Below are 21,465 nucleotides of genomic sequence, written 5' to 3'. Positions count from 1 at the left end.
TTAATAGCTCTGAAACAGTGGTGTTACAATATGTAGATGATATTTTGCTCTGTGCTGAGACAGAGGAAGCTTGTTCGCGAGCCTCAGAAGATTTCTTAAACTTTCTGGCAGGCTGTGGTTACAAGGCATCAAGAGAAAAGGCTCAGCTTTGTCAACAATCAGTTAGATATCTGGGCCTAATCATATCAGAAGGGACTAAGGCCATAGGCCCTGAGAGAATTAAACCTATACTAAATCACCCCCTACCTATGACTTTAAGACAATTGAGAGGATTTTTGGGAATCACAGGTTACTGTCGCATTTGGATTCTGGGTTACGGGGAACTTGCCCGGCCTTTATATAAACTTATAGCTGAAACTCAGCAGGCCCAAACCGACAAACTGGTTTGGTCGCCAGAAACTCAAAAGGCTTTTAAGGTTCTTCAGACTGCTCTCCTGCAAGCTCCAGCTCTGAGCTTGCCCACAGGGTCAGAATTTAATTTGTTTGTCACTGAAAGAAAAGGTGTGGCATTGGGAGTTTTGACACAACCCCGAGGGCCTCACCAGCAACCTATTGCTTATCTAAGCAGAGAATTAGATGTAGTTTCACGTGGGTGGTCCCACTGCCTAAGAGTAATTGGGGCAGCGGCTTTATTAGCACCTGAAGCTTTAAAAATAATTAATGGACGAAACCTTACTGTACTGACTTCTCATGATGCGAGTGGAATCTTAAATTCTAAGGTTAATATTTGGATGACAGACAGTAGGCTTCTTTAGTATCAGTCATTGTTGTTAGAAGGACCAGTAACTAAGCTTAAAGTTTGTGGAAATTTAAATCCTGCCACTTTCCTTCCTGAGAAGGAAAATAAAACACCTGATCACGATTGTTCTCAATTCCTAACTTTAAACTATGCAGCTTGGAAGGATCTAAAGGTATCTAAAGGATACCCCATTAGACAATCCTGACATGGATGTATTTACAGATGGCAGTTCTTTTGTTCAGGATGGAAAGTGTAAAGCAGGTTACGCCGTGGTGATTGCTGAACAGGTTTTGGAAGCAAAAATCTCTCCCCCAGGGAACCAGTACTCAGTTAGCGGAGCTTGTGGCTCTGACCCGAGCTCTAGAGTTAAGCAAAGGGCAGCGGATGGGCCTGATAACCTATGTGAGCTTACTTCTGCTGACTCCAAATATCCTGAGTCTGCCGTTGGATCCTTAAGACAATGTCTTCCTGTCCTGGGCTCACTCCTATGCTGCATTCCACAATCGCTCTAACTGCTGGGTCTGTGGAGCGCTCCCCTCTTCGTCAGTGGAAGGCTTCCCGTGGTGGACATCCCCACTTCAAGGAAAAGACTTTCTCAAAGTCTGTGGATACCTTCAACAACAATCACATGCGATGTCTCTTCTTCATCTGATGACATCTACCAACTCTAAAGTGCAACACTTTGCACTTTAACTATGAACATAATGTGACTTTTAATTTTGATTCTGGTTGTTTTGTTCTTGTTGTTTTCTCCCTGCATCTGTAATTGTATAACTGGATTTGTTTCTAGCCACATGAAAGCTCTTAAGTTACAAATGGTTGCTCAAACTCCTGCTACTGCTGTAGCTTCCTCCAGCTACTATTTGGGGCCCCTGGATCAGATATCCTCAATATGAGGATTAGGAGAATATGTTGCCTCACAAATTTAGGGACAACGCCCCTTGTCAGCTCGGAAGTAGTTATGGAACAAGAACGATGCCCCTTTTCCCTAGGCAACATAATTCTCCTAAAAGAAAAGGGGGGAATGAGAGAGTCAGTTCCTAGGCAAGTTGATAGGGAGTCTAGGGGTCCCCAAGGAGAGAGGGGTCTAGAATTCTCAAGGAGGAAGAAAGGACAAGCTTTTTTTCTTTCTCCACATTCCTTAGGATTATTTAACAATAATGTATCCTGCCTAAGGACAGTCTTTGGATTCAACCTTTTGTTATCTTAAAATGTTAATTATGGGAGTAGACCTGGTCTTTACAAGGATGTATCTTGCCTGAGGACAGTGTTACCTTAAAATGTAAATTATGGGAGTAGGTCTGATGAAGTCTTTACAACCTCCAGACATTCTTTGGATTATATAACCTCATTGTTAACACTAGCAAGCGGGTACTCTTTCTGCCCGCTTCTGATGCCTATGTCAGAAGCTTTCTCTATCTCCTTTATGCTTTAATAAAACTTTATTACACAAAAGCTCTGAGCGATCAAGCCTCGTCTCTGGCCCTGGATTGAATTCTTCTCCTCTGGGGGCCAAGAATCCTGGTGTATTCGCGTGATTCAGCAACAACCTTTCAAGAGCTTCACTGAGTTACACAAGTCCCTTCGTCATGACAAAGCAGTGATCCATGAAGGGGATGTATATATATATGTGTGTGTGTGTGTGTGTGTATATGTGTGTGTATATGTATATGCTAGGCTCTGGATTTGAGTAATTGAAAAAGTTATAATCTCTGTTCTCAAGGACCTGAAAATGAGATAAGATAATACAAAGAAGCCCAGTGTGCTAATTGAGGATACATGTTTATAGATGCATATACATATGGCTGTATAGAAATGAACAGATAAATTCAGATCTCCTTAAAGCCTTTGCAAAGCTTACACTTCAGTGGGGGAAAAAGGAGAGACACAAAGCAAAATATGAACTAATACAAATACCAGTATTTAAAAAACAAAACAAAACCTTAACTTGACCTTGATAGGCACATACATGTTTGTCTGGATGTGCACACATGTGCATATGTGTGTGTATGCATATGTTAAGAGTCTCTCAATATTAATTTCTGTGTGTGGAAATGTGAGAGTAGTATGAAATAACTGTTACTTATACCAAAAGGTAGTTAGATTCTTTGGCAGATTTATAAAGATAAGGCCATTCTGTTCCTTTGGATAATGGGAAGAAGTTGTGCTGTTTCCCATTTTACTCTTCTCTGACTAAGACATGATCACGACAGCTTAATAGCTGTGCTCTGAAGTGATGTTACAGCCAACTGCTTGGTGTCTAGGCTACTCCTTCAGTACCAAATGGCTAGTAAGCTATTTGTAGTGGAAAAAGAGGTATTATGGAAACACTGTTCTCTAATGTACTCAATAGGTCATAGGGTTAGCTTTAGTTCAGTTCAGTTCACTCAGTCGTGTCCAACTCTTTGTGACCCCATGGACTGCAGCACACCAGGCTTAACTGTCCATCACCAACTCCCAGAGTTTACTCAAACTCATGTCCATTGAGTCAGTGATGCCATCCAGCCATCTCATCCTCTGTTGTCCCCTTCTCCTCCTGCCTTCAATCTTTCCCAGCATCAGGGTTAGCTTAGCAATTAATAAAAATATATATGTTGAATACCTTTTAAATACCTTCCTGTGTAGGAAACATTACTGTATAAAATAATTAGGGATTAACAAACTGCTTCTCACTGTAACTGTTGAGCTGTTGGATTGTCACCCAAAATTAACAGATAAGAAAGCTGAGATTCATATAAGTATTCATCTCTTGCCTTGGGTTACATAAAAAATTAATACAGAATGCTTATCTTTGCTCTAATTCTATGCCATATTCCCATCTTTCTTGAACAGACTCCAAAATCCCTTTCCCTTACATGAGTACTTAATATTCTTTTCACAGATCCACCCTATATAATCCTGTTGACAATACTTGGCCATTCTCCTGTTCAGGTCAATAGATGTTTTTGTTAGTAAAAATTTTTAGGGAAAGTTTATGATGTATACTAAATAGGTACCATACTTTTTAATAAATGGCCTAAAGGTAATTGTACTGAAAAGTTTTCTTCATAGTATCAAGTTTACTCGTAAAGCATATTTGGTGATACGGTACATTAAATTAGCACTTCCAGAATTTGAGGAGCACACAAGTGTGATTCTTCTTGGATGTCATTCACAGGTTTCCTTTGGGGTAGGGCCAGCTCATTTTTGGATGAGGAGAATTCATCAGTATGTGAGTAGCATTTTTACCCCCTTATTGGGAGCTTTATGAGATGGGACCTAGAGATATGAATACCTGAAACCCCTGCTCTTTACCATAGGAAATAAACTCCTGTGCCCAGGATCTCATTGTCCTTCAGATATAGATATTTTGTAATTCATCATATCTTTGTAACCGATGTTGGTTCCAGCTCTGAAATGCAAATCTCATTCCCCATGCCCCTGTTGCCTCTTCAGAGGTGACTTAAAAGAACATACCAACGCTACCTCTGATAATCTCTGCTTTCAAGAGATCTGAAAGGTGAGGGTTTTTGTAACGTATGCTTTCAATTCTGTTACATAGACCGCTGTGACTTTCACAAGACACATATAGGCCAGAGTACATTAAATTTGATTAAAACTGTGGATTTTGTTTACACGTAGAAGAGAATTTTGAGCTCACTTAACAGATGCCTCCACAACCTTGATACCAATCAGTGAAAAGTGCAAGGTATGCTGTAAAAAATCAATATACCATTCGCTTTGGACATTTCAAAAGAAAGATAGAGATTCTGAAGTTAGAAATATGTTTGCCCTCAAATAATTCATTTTAGCTCTACTTCCAGAGCTCTCTTTTTCTTTTTTTCTCCCCTGCTACAATGTTGATTAAAGTAAGCATTAGTGAAATGAAATCCCCAGGTGGAGCACTGAGTCCACGTGGACCAGAGTAGGTGCTTCAAAATGTTAAATGAATGAGCATACAGTATTTATCTTCAATCACATAGGTCATAAAATCTAGCAACAAAGGAAAACACTAATTGCCAGCATTTTTCAACAGCTACTCCATTGTTTCTTACTAGAAGAGTTTTTTTTTTTTTTTCACTAGCTGTGTCTTCTGATTCATATGCATACAAATATTTCAATTGTTCTGATCACTGAAGTGTAGAGAGAGATCCAATTCAGTATTGAAATACAAACAAACAAACGAAAAAAAAATGTTAGGTAAAAAAGCAGTAAGTTCAAAACAATTGAGTAATATAAGTAACACCTTTTTTTTTTTTTTTTCCTTTTTTAGTGTAAGGTAAATGTATTTAATATTTAGTAGCTCACAGCCATCCTACATATAGGCCCTTCTTGTTTTTTAGCTTACACTATTTTAAAGCTCTGAAATTTGATTGTTTCTTCATTTGGAAAGATTTCATCTTCCAGTTTATTGCAATATTTCCCAAATAAAAAAAAAAGAATTGTTTTTTCTTGTAAAAGGTGGGTTGAGATAAACTAAATTCTAAAAACTTTATTGTTTAAAAACTACTTCTCAGGAAAAGTTTAAGCCATTGCTTTGAACTGTCTAGATCATTGTGTTATTCAGATCACTGTATTAATCATAATTATTTTGAAATTTATTTATGTATTTTTTTAGGTAAGCAACAGTACCATTTATGCAAGAATTAAGTACCATTCTGTAATAGTTTTAAAATGCATACACATGCATGCATTGATATTGAGAATCTATTTTTTAAACATCGGCTTTGGGTCTTTGTTGTTGTCACTAGTTGTCATTTATTTTTGATAAGAATGTTTGCAAAACCACTTTCAGGATAGAGGCAATTATTACAACGACTGTATCAGTTAATTTGAACAGCAGGTCAGTTGTAGGACTTCAGTTTCTTCCAGTCATCCAATATGTGAAATTGTTGATAATTTAGGCAAAGATAAAAACTATTGTGCAAAACACAATTTCAGGCCATATTATTCTGATGGGCTATTTGGTGTGATTTCACCACATTCAGTTTGTCAGATCTTCATTTATCTTATTGCTTGCTGAGATAAATCCAAATGATAGAGGTGCCTCTCCTAGTAGAAATAGGTGTGGATAAAAAAAGAAAATCATCCTCAATCCTTTGGTTGATTAGACAGGGTAAATATTTTCAGTCTTAAATAGGCTTACTGTGGAATCCTACTATGACATGAATCCCTCCTTACAGAAATTCTGTTCTGCAAACACTTCCACTGCTTCTATGTGTACAGTCTATGGCGTGCCCTGCATGAGACACTATAGAAAGAAATCCAGGACATGAGCCCTCTCATTCAATTTCTGAGAGTTCGATGGCTGGTAAATATTTCAATTTCTATATTCTAGATGGGAAAATATAATTTAACTTGTCAAAAATGTTATGTTGTTCAGCAGATGAAATTGCAAGGAAATGCACCATAAGATCTAACCGTGCTCATAAAAATAACATTTTGAGGTGCAGAGTTTTTGATAAGTAAGCCCAATGGAAACCTAGTGCCCAGGAAAAATCTTTTGATATTTTTTCAGAGCCTGTGAATGGGCTAGCAATCAGTTAGATTTACTTAATTTTTGTAATTAATTAGCTCATTAAAAGTTTCCAGGATTCTACAAACTCAGTAGAGCAGTTTCTATGAGACTACAGGTTCTATGAGAATTATATATGTGAATAAATATATATACAGCCTTGACGGACTCCTTTTCCTTTTTGGAACCAGTCTGTTGTTCCATGTCCAGTTCTAACTGTTGCTTCCTGATGTGCATACAGATTTCTCAACAGGCAGGTCAGGTGGTCTGGTATTCCCATCTCTTTCAGAATTTTCCACAGTTTATTGTGATCCACACAAAGGCTTTGGCGTAGTCAATAAAGCAGAAATAGATGTTTTTCTGGAACTCTCTTGCTTTTTTGATGAACCAGTAGATGTTGGCAATTTGATCTCTGGTTCCTCTGCCTTCTCTAATACCAGCTTGAACATCTGGAAGTTCACAGTTCACGTACCGCTGAAGCCTGGCTTGGAGAATTTTGAGTGTTACTTTACTGGCGTGTGAGATGAGTGCAACTGTGAGGTAGTTTGAGCATTCTTTGGCATTGCCTTTCTTAGGGATTGGAATGAAAACTGACCTTTTCCAGTCCTGTGGCCACTGCTGAGTTTTCCAAATTTGCTGGCATATTGAGCACTTTTACAGCATCATCTTTCAGGATTTGAAATGCTCCACTGGAATTCCATCTCCTCCACTAGCTTTGTTCATAGTGATACTTTCTAAGGCCCACTTGACCTCACATCCCAGGATGTCTGGCTCTAGGTGAGTGATCACACCATCGTGATTATCTGGGTCATGAAGCTCTTTTTTGTACAGTTCTTCTGTGTATACTTGCCACCTTTTCTTAATATCTTCTGCTTCTGTTAGGTCCATATCATTTCTGTCCTTTATCGAGCCCATCTTTGCATGAAATGTTCCCTTGGTATCTCTAATTTTCTTGAAGAGATCTCTAGTCTTTCCGATTCTGTTGTTTTCCTCTATTTCTTTGCATTGATCACTGAGGAAGGCTTTCTTATCTCTCCTTGCTATTCTTTGGAACTCTGCATTCAGATGCTTATATCTTTCCTTTTCTCCTTTGCTTTTTGCTTCTCTTCTTTTCACAGCTGTTTGTAAGGCCTCCTCAGACAGCCATTTTGCTTTTTTGCATTTCTTTTCCATGGGGATGGTCTTGATCCCTGTGTCCTGTACAATGTCACGAACCTCCATCCATAGTTCATCAGGCACTCTGTCTATCATATCTAGTCCCTTAAATCTATTTCTCACTTCCTCTGTATAATCATAAGGGATTTGATTTAGGTCATACCTGAATGGTCTAGTGGTTTTCTTCAATTTAAGTCTGAATTTGGCAATAAGTAGTTCATGATCTGAGCCACAGTCAGCTCCCGGTCTTGTTTTTGCTGACTGTAAAGAGCTTCTCCATCTGGAATCAAGATTGCTTGGAGAAATATCAATAACCTCAGATATGCAGATGACACCACCCTTATAGCAGAAAGTGAAGAGGAACTAAAAAGCCTCTTGATGAAAGTGAAAGAGGAGAGTGAAAAAGTTGGCTTAAAGCTCAACATTCAGAAAACGAAGATCATGGCATCTGGTCCCATCACTTCATGGGAAATAGATTGGGAAAAGTGGAAACAGTGTCAAACTTTATTTTTGGGGGCTCCAAAATTACTGCAGATGGTGATTGTAGCCATGAAATTAAAAGACGCTTACTCTTTGGAAGGAAAGTTATGACCAAACTAGATATCATATTTAAAAGCAGAGATATTACCTTTCCAACAAAGGTTCATCTAGTCAAGGCTATGGTTTTTCTAGTGGTCATGTATGGATGTGAGATTGAGAGTTGGACTGTGAAGAAAGCTAACCACCAAAGAATTGATGCTTTTGAACTGTGGTGTTGGAGAAGACCTTGAGAGTCCCTTGGACTGCAAGGAGATCCAACCAGTCCATCCTAAAGGAGATCAGTTTTGGGTGTTCATTGGAAGGACTGATACTGAAGCTGAAACTCCAGTACTTTGGCCACCTCATGCGAAGAGTTGACTCATTGGAAAAGACCCTGATGCTGGGAGGGATTGAGGGCAGGAGGAGAAGGGGACAACAGAGGATGAGATGGCTGGATGGCATCACCGACTCGATGGACATGAGTTTAGTGAACTCTGGGTGTTGGTGATGGACAGGGAGGCCTGGTATGCTGCGATTCATGGGATCGTAAAGAGTCGGAAATGACTGAGTGACTGAACTGAACTGAACTGAAATATATATATGAATTAAAAATAAATAGTTCATAATTCTCACATGAATGAGACTTAAATATATATAAGTAAATGAATGATGAGAGTTTTGACATCAAATAGACTTGAGTTTTGAGGCTGCTGCTGCAGCTAAGTCACTTCAGTCATGTCCAACTCTGTGTGACCCCATAGATGGCAGCCCACCAGGCTCCCCCGTCCCTGAGATTCTCCAGGCAAGAACACTGGAGTGGGTTGCCATTTCCCTCTCCAATGCATGAAAGTGAAAAGTGAAAGTGGAGTCGCTCAGTCGTGTCTGACTCTTCGTGACCTCATGGACTGCAGCCCACCAGGCTCCTCTGTCCATGGGATTTTCCAGGCAGGAGCACTGGAGTGGGGTGCCATTGCCTTCTCCGAGTTTTGAATCTATCTTGTCATTTGTTAATAGCTGGTAAGGGCAAATTCCTTAACCGTACTAGCTCTCTTGTCCTTATATGTAAAGTAAAGTAATCAAAGTACTTCCTTACAGATTTGTTGTGAGTATTGGACAAATGAATGCATGCACATGTGTGTGACACAGGTGTGTCACAACAATTTTCACTATTATTGGCAGTAGTACTAGAGGAACAAAATATTTTAAGTATTTATAAAACTGAAGAGTTTTTTCTTTCCTTTATAAAACCCAGGACATGTAATTATTGAAGGGATTCAGAGTGATGTGTTGGTGAAAGGGGCATCCACCAACCACAATGAAAACCCAGACATCTTTCCTTCATGTATTAATTCAGCATTAGCTATGCATGTACTATGTTCCAGGACAGGCTCAGTGCTAGCAGTAGGGAAGAAAGAGTGTACATGAAAAACATGATGCCTATTTCAATGGGTTTACAGTCTTGTTGTGAAGACAGACCCATTTTATAATTTTTTAATTTAATTTTTTATTGAGATGTAATTGATTTACAATATTGTGTTACTTCTAGCTGTATGACATGATTCAGTTTTACATATATATGTATGTTTTCAGATTATTTCCCCTTATAAGTTATGACAAAATACTGAGTATCGTTCCCTGTGGTATACAGTAGGTGCTTGTTGATTATCTGTGTTATATAGAGTAGTGTGTGTATGTTATTCCAAACTCCTAATCTATCCCCCACTTCCCCTTTGGTAACTGTTAATTCCTTATGTCTGTGGGTCTATTTCTGTTTTGTATATAAGTTCATTTGTATCATTTTTTTTTTAGATTCTACATATAAGCAGTGTCATATGCTATTTGTCTTTGTCTGGCTTGCTTTACTGAATATGATAATCTCTGAGTCTATCAATATTGCCGCAAATGGCATTATTATTTTTTATGACTGAGTCGTATTTCATTGTATATATGTAACACATCTTCTTTATTCATTCATCTGTTGATGGACATTTAAGGTGCTTCTATGTCCTGGCTATTGTGAATAATACTGCTATGGACACTGGGGTAGATATATCTATTCACAAGGACAGGCCCATTTTAAACAAACAAATAAATAAGATAATTAGAAACAGTACTATAGAACTATAAATTACTATATACTTTAAGTACTACATAGTACTTTATAGTACTATTATAAAGAATAAATAGAATTCTGAAGTAATATCCTTGTAGCAGAGGAATCAAGGAAGGTCTCACTGAGGAGGTAAGCTTTAAGCTGAGATCCAGGGACATATGAAGGAGCCAACCATATGCTGGGTGGAGGCACCCAGAGTATGTGCAAAGGCTCTGAGAGGAAAAGACATGTGGTTTGTTTCATCATGATCAGCAGCAACAGGAAATTGTCCTGCTGCAAATCAGGAGTTATAATTTTGATGAATTCATGCTTGTGTAGATTTATATTTGTATCATCAAACTAATTGGCATTTCAAGAAGTTATAAACCCAATGATTTTAGTATTTTTGAAAATAGATGCCATCTGTGTACTTAAAAAAAAATAAGAGAAGCAAAACTTTTGGCTTCTTATTCAGAGTGTTAATGTAAAAGGCGAGATGTGTATGCTACCCTATGGTCATTAGTCCTTGTAAAGGGAGAGGCAGGACCTAAAAATAATAACACTATAAGTAGATATTAGGTTAGGAAGCTTTGAAATAGACATTATGGGACCCACAGTAATATATTCTCTCTATTTTATATTATACCATATCTGGGTCATTGTAAAATACCCAGAATAAAATTTTTGTCTTTGGAGAGCCACATTTAGGTCGGCCACTTTCCACAGGGACGCTAGATTGCTCCTGGGAGCAATGCTCCACGGCAGGATGAAGACCAGAGCGCCTTTGGAAATAGAAGGAGACAAAGGAATTGGATTCAGAGATAATACCCTCATCCTCACTTAAAATACAAAAAGTTCAATAACCACCAAAATCTCTGAAAACATTATAGCACTTCTAATAGCTCTTCTGAAATACCTCCCCTCCCCTCAGGACCTAGCAATCTTCCCAGAGTTATGTGAAATATGTTTTCAAAAAGCACTGTCTAGACCAGTGCTTTTTCTACTTTTTCATTTCCGCACCACACCTGTAAATTTGTTTCAGCTTTACAGCCCTGTCCTGGTAAATACATTTAACTCTCAATTACCTTCACCAATGAAGGGGAGCGTTAGTGCAGATAATTGAAATTGGTGAATAATCCGCTCCATTGGGCTGTAGCCAGCTCCTCCTACCCAGGCAGAATATATATATATATATATATATATTTTTTTTTTTTTTTTTTAATGGGGAGAGAAAACAGAGCCTATGCTCTGAGGAAGAGTCTTAGCTGAAAGAGGATCTTGTCTCCCTAACTCTGGTTAGATTGTGATCAAGTGTACAGGCCTAAAGACTTCAAGGCATACTTGGAGTAGCTGCCTGTCATTCCACCCCAAAGACCTTCATCTCCATAGGAAATTGTATGTCGCAGAATTAAAGATGAGCTGTTTAAGATCCCAAGATGACTGGGCAAGTGGACACCAAACAACCACACCAGCATCCATATAATTCTCAATAAACCTATGATTTAATTCTGCTCTTGAAGAAATGGATTCACAGTCTCCCAGGCCTCCTTTTTTCTACTTCACTTTTTTTTTTTATCATCGTGTTATCACAGAGCAGCTATTCGTATCTAGGGCATTTCTCTCCTTGAGGAATGTCAACAGAGGCTGTCCAAGTTTTAATAGACTCTTTAAAAAATAATTAATGTCACCAAAGTTCTCAAGACAGAATGGTGTCTTTTGTGCAGGGTTCTGGGGGGTGATGACTCATAGCAGCAAAGATGGCTGACATGAAGTGATCAATCGAAAAATCGTGATTCAATCAAATGGTTCTGCCAGGATCCTAACCCCCACAGAGCGGAGTTCAGTCCATTGAAAAGATCATCACGACCCCAGGACTGAGCTCCTGCAGACTATGCGATCGATCAGAGTCTTTCTCCTTCTCCCCAGCTGCTCTCCATCTGCTGCCGGGCTATCTTTCTCTTCCCCTGTCTTCATCCAACTTCATTTCACTTTTACACATTTTTCCCTGTCCTTCTGTGCACCTTATCCTGACATTAGCTTTTGCTTACCTTTCCTATGCCCGCTCTTTCTTTTATAGAATTTCTTGCCTTAATTTACTCCTTAAATCTTATTTTTAATACCTTCCTATGCTTCCCACCCCAATATTTTCACTTTCTTCACTCCCTTCTGCCTTAGCATTCTGCATTCCGATTAGATGCCATATGTATAACAAGGTAGACAGATGCTTTGCTGTTAAACTAAAGGGCTTTTTAATCTACCAGAACAGAAACCACGAGTTTTCTTTTTGTTTGGGGACATCAGCAATTCATGGCAAAGGGCTTAGGAATACAAATGAGGGTTTTTTTCTTCCAGCAGCATGGAGTCTCAGCATGTCTCTCTTAATCTCTCCTTACTTCACTTGATCTGCAAAGTAAAACCCTGCATATGGGAGGGATTCATAAATACTGCTAATGACACTTAAATGTCTGTATACACAGTGCTTTCACGAGTGGAACGAGTGGAGGTGGCCGGTGTATGTCCATGACTGTCAATTCATTTTACCTATTGATTCATTTACATTTTTTTTTCAGTCTGTGACCACTGACAGTGTCTATTTTGATGGGCTTCTTAGGTTGCAATTTCCCCATTCGTTATTCAAATTGCAGATGTTTTCTTTTCTTTCTGGCAGTCGCTTTGTAATAAGGCATGTCTTTTGAGGAAATGGTGAAGGCACACAAGACAGCCTGTCAGACCACATAACTAGGTAGGTCATGCTAGGGTGCTTTTTATGACAACCATGACCCTGTAGGATTCTCCTGGTGCTAACTCTGATTCAAAAGAGGAAAATGTGAGGAGAGGTGTCAGCAGTTTGAGGGCAAGGCCCCTCAGCCGAAGCCTCTTCTGACCCCAGAGTGCTTGGAGAGGAAGCCAACTTCCATCTCTCTTTGGGGTAGCATGGCTTATCTCCCGTGGGGATGGGGCTCTACTGCTCTTGCCAGTGGATGACAGTGTGGAATTATGAATAAGGCTGCTATGGAGGCCAGATGTCCAAGTCACACCCTGAGCCCTTTGCATAGTCTGTGTCCTCAAGTCACCAAGAGTACTGTGGGGCTTCAAGTAAGATGATATTTCAGGGTCCCTCATCCCTTTCTCTTCTTGCTTTTCTGGTAAAAGAGTATAATGATGTCAACTTTTCTGACCAGTGTGCTGATGATCTTCCTTAATGGCAGGTATCTGGTTGTTCCCCCCCACTGCACACGCCTCTTTTTTTCTATCTGCCTTCTTGGTACCTCCTGATCCTACTAGCCCAGAAGTCTTCACTCCCTAGTACTATTTGAACACCAGTCCACCTCCTCTGGTGACAAAGGAGCACCAAAGACCTTGCCTATCAGAATCCAACTGACCACAGTGGCCCCACTGTACAGATTCCAGTACTGAGTGTTAGGAAGGCTTGTGTGTGATATGGTGGTCCAAAGTTTTTCTGACTTGTGCAAAATTGCCACCAATGTTGGAAAATACAGTCCTACAGTACTTACCTCTGACTGCCTAGCAAACAGGTTCTTAACCAAAGAAGCAGCAGGCGTGGATTTCTTGAAACCAAGTGACATTTTTCTTAACTGTACTTTACTCTCTGCTATTTTTAACTTGATTTGCAACTTTGTCCTTTGTATTCACATGTTTTTCAGTTTTTGTTTTTACTACTGCCTGGCTTTCCCTAAAAACTCCAGGAAGGGAAATAGAGCAATTGATAGTTTCTTTATATTATAGATGCACAAACTAAGGAATAGGCAAGGACACAGCCTTTCCCACGGAGAAATTAAAATACAGTAAATGACCACAATCGAAGAGCCAATCATATATGACCTGTATTTTTTTTTTTTTTCCTTAGAAGGAGACAAAAGTTCATGTTTTCTGCATGAGTAAGATTTCACACTCACTCTAGCCAGGTGCCATGGGAGTCACAAAGGGCCACCTGTTAGGAAGCTGAAATAGATCAGGAGATAATTCTCAGCTGTTCCAACAAATAAACATCAACATAACAGGTCACTTCTTTGACTTTCTCTTTGTATCTATAGCACCTTGTGGTACAGCCAGGGTGTTTATTCCATTTTAATTGTGCAAACCTGGCCTTTTTCTGCCTATACTTCTTTTATTAGCTTGTTTCTGCTACAGTTAACAATGAACACTGATAAAAAGGAATGACTACTGCATAAGCCTGGTGGCCAACAGAGGGGCTTGTGCTTGAACTTGCAGGGGCGATGGAAAGCCAACAGGTGGAAGTGAGGCTGATCAGGAGGGCAGGAAGTTAGCAGGGATGGCTGCCCTCATAGAATCTGGCAGAGCACATGGCTCGGTGGAGTTCATGGTAATTTTATTTCTCACAAAGGAACCCTTCTGGTCAGCCAGGACACCCAACAGATCAGGTCCTTGGTTTTCTAAGAACAACAGATTAAGTGACATGGAAATCCCTAGCCAGCTGGGTCGGGCCCTTTGTGCACAGTAGGAAGTGCAGAAACCGACCATCTCAGCGCAGTAAGCTCCATCCTTCCTTTGCCAAGCAGTGGTCTCCCTGGGGCACAGAATCACCAAGTCACAGATCCTTAGCTCACTAAGCTATTCTGGTTGCTTTGAGTTAGCCTCCCTTCCCTGTTCCTCTCTGAGATAGCTTTCTCCACCCCCACACACTTCAGAACTTCTGTTCACTTTCAAGTTTCTTTTTTTTTTTTTTTTTGGTTCTTTTGTTAAGATCATTTCTCTTCAAGTCTTTCAAAGCGTCTTTGAGGGTTCTCAGAGACACAAAAACTCTTTTCAGATCGTAGTCCTGGTTATTTTCAAGGAGCTGGCTGAGCAGGTCTGTGTGTGCCTATGTGCATGTCGCCCCCCGCATCTAAAGTGTGAGATGCTAGTTGCCAGTGTGCTGGCTATGTAACAGGCATGATGGATTGATCCAGGGCAGATACCCTGTGCTGTTTCAGGGTAGATAGATTTTCATTTTGACACTGTGCTTCTTTGTCTCTGTAACTTATAGAAGTTAAAACACCAATTTTTTCTCTGTAAGGTCAAGATAGTATAGTATATTCATTGGCTCAGAGGTAAAAATAGTAATAACATGATTTATTTTTGTTAAACTGATTTTACATTACTCTTTTTTATTGACATATAATTTACAATGTTGTTTTAGTTTCAGGTGGTATGGTAAAGTGAGTCAGTTTTTTATTTATATATATATATGTGTGTGTGTGTGTGTGTGTGTGTATCTTCTTTTTTTCAGATTTTTCCCCTTATTACAAAATAATAAGGGGAATATTAATATATAATAATAATATATGTGTGCTGTGTACACAGCAGGTGCTACACAGCAGGTCTTTCTTGGTTGTTTATTTTATATATAGCAATGTATATGTTAACCCCAAACTCCTAATTTATTATTCTTATACTATTCCTTATTAATGTTAATTACATTATAATGCATATATGTGGAATCTATAAAAATAATGCAGATGAACCTATTTCCAGGGTAGGAATAGAGATGCAGTTGTAGAGAATGGACATGTAGACATGGTGGAGGAAAGGGAGGGTGGGGAAAATTGGGAGAGTAGTATTGGTATATACCCACTACTATGTGTAAACTAGCAAGCTAGTAGGAACCTCTATAAAGCACAAAGAGCTCAGCTCATTGCTCTGTGATGACCTAGAGGGGTGGAATGGGGGCAGGAGTGGGAGGGGGGAATTTATGTATACATATAGGGCTTTCCTGGTGGCTCAGACAGTAAAAGAATCCACCTGCAATGTGGGAGAACTGGGTTTGATCCCTGGGTTGGGAAAATCCCCTGAAGGAGGGCATGGCAACCCACTCCAGTATTCTTGCCTGGAGAATCCCTATGGACAGAGGAACCTGGCGGGCTACAGTCTTTTGGGTCACAAAGGGTTGGACATGACTGAGCAACTAAGCATACACATAACTGATTCACTTCATTGTACAGCAGAAACCAAAATAACATTGTGACATAACTCCAAAAAATATATATAAATAAATGAACAACATAAAAAATTAGTATATTGCCTGATTTTTAAATATTCCATGCGAAGATTTGTAGCAAGTAAACACATGCATTTTTGGATCCTCAGCACCTCCATTTAAGCATAGAATTCTGCTGTATAGGAAGACAGCAGGAGGGTAGTGTTCAGAGTCTAGGTTCTACAGTCCCAGTTCTACCACTTACTAGCTGTACATCCCCTGTCCTCCTATGAAATGGATGATAGGATATTCTCTACTGTGTAGGGCTGTTAAGATAGTTAGAGACAGGGCCTTTAAAACAGAGTCTGGCATCTCAATAAAGCCTCATAAAGGTGAGCAATGACGTTATTGCTCCTCAGATCCAGCCCCACAAGTTTCCTCTGTTCTTGCAGCATGCCGACGTTTTTCCTGTCTCAAGACACCTGTTCTCTCTCTACCACCCTCCCTTGTCTCCAGCACCTACTCTAATATGTTTCAGCTTTATCTCATGCTTTGCATCTCATAGCAAGGACTTTCATGACCAATGATTCTGAATGACATCTTCCCTCCTTTTGTGTTTCATCTCAATATTTTGTTTGCTGTTTATAGTGCTTATCAGAGTTTGAAATGATTGCCTACTTGTCTCTTTAAATGTGGTTGGTCTGTCCCAGTGGGTTATAATATCCTGTGGGCAGCAATCATCCCTGTCTTACTGACCATTGACTTCTCTGTCCCAATTCATTCACCTTATATTAAGGTTTTGTTTTATGCTAAGCACTTTCCTAGACATTGTAGATGTAGCAAAGAAACAAGCAAATCCCTGCCTTCATGCCACTTTAGTTGGGAACATAAAAGATAACTAAAATATAACTGTATGGTATGGTAGACATTGACAAGTGTTAAGGAGAATGATAAATCATGGAAAAGGGATAAGGGAGGACTGCAGTTTTAGATAGAAAGTCCAGGAAAGGTCTCGCTGTGGATAGATTCAGGAAAAGTGCTAGAAGTAGAGAGAAGGGCAAGTGCAAAGGCCCTGAGATGGAAGCTCAGCTGGTGTTTGAGAAATAGGGGAAAGGTCTTTGGGATGGAGTGGAGCAAGTGAGGAGAGACTGAAAGTGGGTCAGAGAGTTGACTGAGGACCGTGTATAGGGCCAGTGTAAGGAAGTGATGATTTTAGTTGCAGTGGGCCAAGAATGTCTGGAGAAAAGGAGAGACTGAGGGGTTTTAATAGGATCATTCTGGATGCTGAGCTGAGAATAGATTGAAAAGGGGCTCCAGCAGAAGCAGAGAGACCGATTAGGAGGCAATTTCAAGAATCCAGGGATAATGGCGACTCAATAAGTACTTGTTTAAATGGATAAGTAAATGCTCTTGTGCACACTCCTGGAAGACCATGATCTCTAGGTATTTAGTTTGAGTGTCAGCACAACAGTGTTCTGGAATCAGGGCTTCTTCCCTGCATTTCTTTGTATTCAGGTAATGATATCTGTCTTGTTGCCATCAACCTTGGACCGCAAGAGACGAAATGGTGATGGTGATGGATAAGGCCAGAGAGATTGATGATACAAGACACTAAGCCAGTGCTGCTGTAAAGTAGTGCCTTGCTTTTATCTGGGAAACAGGCATTTCTTTCTCCTTCATCACCTAGTAGCAAAATGACTATCATTTTTAATTCAGAAAGAAAAATAGGAAGACGAAAAGAAGTGGGAAAAAATATCAAGAAAGTGCTGTCAGCATATAGTGCCAACAAGAGCTGCTGGTCATCACGGCTCTGGCTGAGATGAGCTTGTCATTTTACTTCCTTATCCTGGGAACAAAGGAGAAATCTCTCAGGGTTCTTATCATTAATGAATGCCTTTGTCTAGTGTGCCTGATTCATAACAATCTGCTAAATATTTAACTACCAGAATAATGACTTTAATCAATGACAGTGGCCACAACTTCAAGAATAACTAGGTCTTTGAGAGTTCTGGACCATAATCTGTTTGAAAATCAGCATTAGTGACTGGAGAAAGCCCTGAAACTATTCAGACAAGAATATTCCTGACCACTTGATGTGATGAAAACAAGTTATGTAGAATTTCATAAAATCCAAGCAATAAAAGAATACAAAATTACTCTGAAAGGAAAAATATTATAATAAATGATGGGGAAAAGAAAACTAAGGAAAAAGTTTGAATTTATGGTCATAGGCCTGTGGTTACATTAATAAAACATACTCAATTCATTGTGTACAGCCTTCCTCACCTCCAGCTCTTCTCCAAATGTAGAAGAGCATTCATGGGAAATGTACTGAAGGGGGAAAGGGGAGGGGTGCAAAGCAGCTCCCTATATTGATTGCCAAAGTGTTAGTTGAATCTAATCTTTGTTCCTGTTTTTTCATAGCACAGAAATGTCATCTCTGGTTTAGAGTGAACCTTTCTGGATTGGAGATAATATTTTTAAACCAAAAAATGAGATCTGAAACAGTTTTCTCTGCCAACAAGAGGAAGAAAAAAATTCAAAAAGGCAAAATTGAACCTTTAAGTCCTGAATATCAGAAAGAGATTTTTTTTTCTTTCCAATATACCCATATAGCTACAGATTGAACATTGCAAGGGTGATGGTTCAATGGTATATTGTGTTGCAAAAATAGCCCATCCTACCCCAATAATCTGACCATTTTTATTAATCTAGGCCTCCTACAAAAGACTTGGAAGCATTTTCTAAAGCTATCCTGTTCCCATTTATTTTCCATCAGAGTCGGTACCCATTTTCTAGAAGCGGCAATAGGTTGTAAGAATGTTCTCTGTGGGAATGATTGAGCACTACTCTAAAGTTGATGATGTTTCTGCCAAGCCCCCATATGTCTTAAGTTTTCCAAATGGACATATAAAACATAATATATTGTTGTTTCTTTCAAAAGCCTGAGCTTGCAGAATATTTCTGGTAGTAAGCATCACAGGCCAGTACTTTGTCGCATCCTGACTACTGTGTGATATTTAATGATCTAAAATAACAGATAAGTGGAGGGAAATAATGCTAAAGATGGGAACTATAGAAAAGAAGAGGAGAAGAGTGAAATAGATGTGAGATATTTGAGGATGAGCAGCATGTGGAAACGAAGACGAAAGTCATCACCCGAGTTTTTGTTGTTGTTTTTCTTTTCTTTTTTATCATTCAGCGTTTCTGAGAGCACTAGTGTACTGAGCTCCTCTTGCCAAAAATTAAAGAGGAAAAACACAAATAAATTCTAAAGTAAAAGTGATGAAAGAAAGGAAAGAAGGGCAGGGGGAAATAAAGTAGCAGTTTGTAAAGTGATACTGTTGAAAGATGCTGGTGATTTGAAGGAGGAAGAGAGATGCACAGAGAGAGACTAGAAATGAAGGAGAGAGGAAGCACCTGAAAGAAGCAGCAGATAGAAAAATGAAAGAGGGACAGAGGCACTGATGACAGCTGGGAACAGCTTGAGAAAGGTCATGGATGCCCTCTGGGCTCCCAGCTACACAGAGCTGCAGTGAATTGTCAGGGCAGATAAACAGGGAAGAGTGGGAGTGAATACCATGTACAACTTGCTTGTCATCTGGGAAGGGGGCTGAGATGAATTTCTCATCGTTTTCAGATTGTCAGAACTTAGAAAGGAGACACACCTTGGCCTCATGAGCAAACAGCGAATGGAGAAGTGAAGGACACCCCCATATCCAGCTTCCATGGGAGGCCTGAATCCTGTGCTGCATTGGCTCCATTCTGGCATGAGGGTCTTTGTATTTCTCCCCACTGAAGCTTGTGTGCTGGCTTCTGGTTAACCAGGATGATATGGAAGTGATAGTCTTTGAAAAATAGGGACTTTTCCAGCTGAGACATTTGCTCTTTCATATTATGAAACATACCCACACATATGCACACACATGTTATCTGTCTGAGTATGGACTTGCTGAAGAGGTAACTCCCTTCAGAGAGATACCGAGTCTATGAAACTAGGAATGCCATGAGCCAGATAATTTTGATTATGGATTTTCTTCATCTTTCTCAAAAACTAGCACATTTAAATGAAGTCTCGTATAAGGGAAAATGCACAGATGTGTGGAAATCAACAACAGAGGGTGACATTCAACAGAGCTAAATTGTTTTCATTTTATTTCAGATGCTCAGTGCCTTTCTGGTTCCCACACATCGTGGAGAAATCGTAATTTCCATCTTGGGCATGAATGATAAATTTCCCACAGAAAGCCTGGGTATGCCTTACCAGGCCTAGGCTGTTCTTGAGAGGAATATAGTTCAGCTTTGAAAGTTTTGAACTTGGCCACATCTTTGGCAGTTTGCCTGGTGCCATCTCTGTAGCTCAGACCACCAACATTTGATGGGGTATCCATATCCTGTTTAAAAGCCCATAAAATACTGCCTACTGTATCCTGGAAAAGGATAATGGACTGGAAATAGACGTTAATTGTTCCTCACAGGTAACGACTTGAATTTCTCAAAATCAGAGAAACAGGATGACCATCCGACTGTGAGGTGCTATGATAGCAAAACTGTTTTCCATGATGGTTCTTGGCTTTGTGGAAGGTGGGAGTAGAATGGGAGAGGTGGAGCTCATCAGATCACGAAGCTTGGGGCAGAGATCAGGGGGAAACTAGAGTTTTGTATCTTGTTCAATATTTTATTCAACTAATGATCTGTAGATTTCAAAATCCGTATGTTCCCTGAATGACAGCAGGAGGCAGGAAACTGTGTCCAACAAGGCTGTCCTCCTCATCCCGGTGCCCTGGGGACATCATAAATGCCTGCCTTTTCTGTTTTCAAAGTCACTGTATCCTCCCGGTGGAGCAGTGGGAGTGAGAGAGCAGCGGGCAGTGTCATTATTGTGGAACTCTGCCATTCCATGGGATGTTGGTCATATTCAGCCCTATCTTTGTGTTATCCCGGCTCATGGATAACACAGTATACTAAAATCAGAAAAATTAAATAGGTTCTCTTACTTCCTTCTAAGGGTGCCAATATTTCACTAGAACTTTTGTGCTTAACAACATGTGTAACTTTACACATACACATACAGGATCAAGACAGCCACCTATGTAGTACAGGGGATATGGGTAGAATGTAAGAATGTCCCCTTATAAGCATTGCTTATAGAAGAGAGAGAATAAGAGGGGAATATGTGAATCCCTTACTTGATTACGTGCAGGCCTGGAAAAAAAACAGGTTTCATACAAGATAGTATAGAAATCTGTGTGGCTTCAGACATCTTAAGGGAGTTGGAAAAGAAATCTGAAAATGGTTCAAACATAGAGTCTACAGGATAAAACACATAGGTGCACATTCACTGGGTTATCTAATTAGCTTTCGGCTTTCATCAATGAGTGTGATATTCTTGGGATATGGCCGTGTGTGTGTGTGTATGTGAGTGTGTGTGAAGCATAAATAAATACCATTTAGTTAAAAAAATCAAATGGGAGTCCTGGGATCCTCTACTTTTAAGGACTGTCTAAATAAACTAGATAGAATTGGAA

Source organism: Bubalus kerabau, chromosome 2, assembly GCF_029407905.1.
Source record: "Bubalus kerabau isolate K-KA32 ecotype Philippines breed swamp buffalo chromosome 2, PCC_UOA_SB_1v2, whole genome shotgun sequence".
In the NCBI taxonomy this organism is placed as follows: Eukaryota; Metazoa; Chordata; class Mammalia; order Artiodactyla; family Bovidae; genus Bubalus; species Bubalus kerabau.
Note: the sequence above shows the minus strand (reverse complement) of the source record.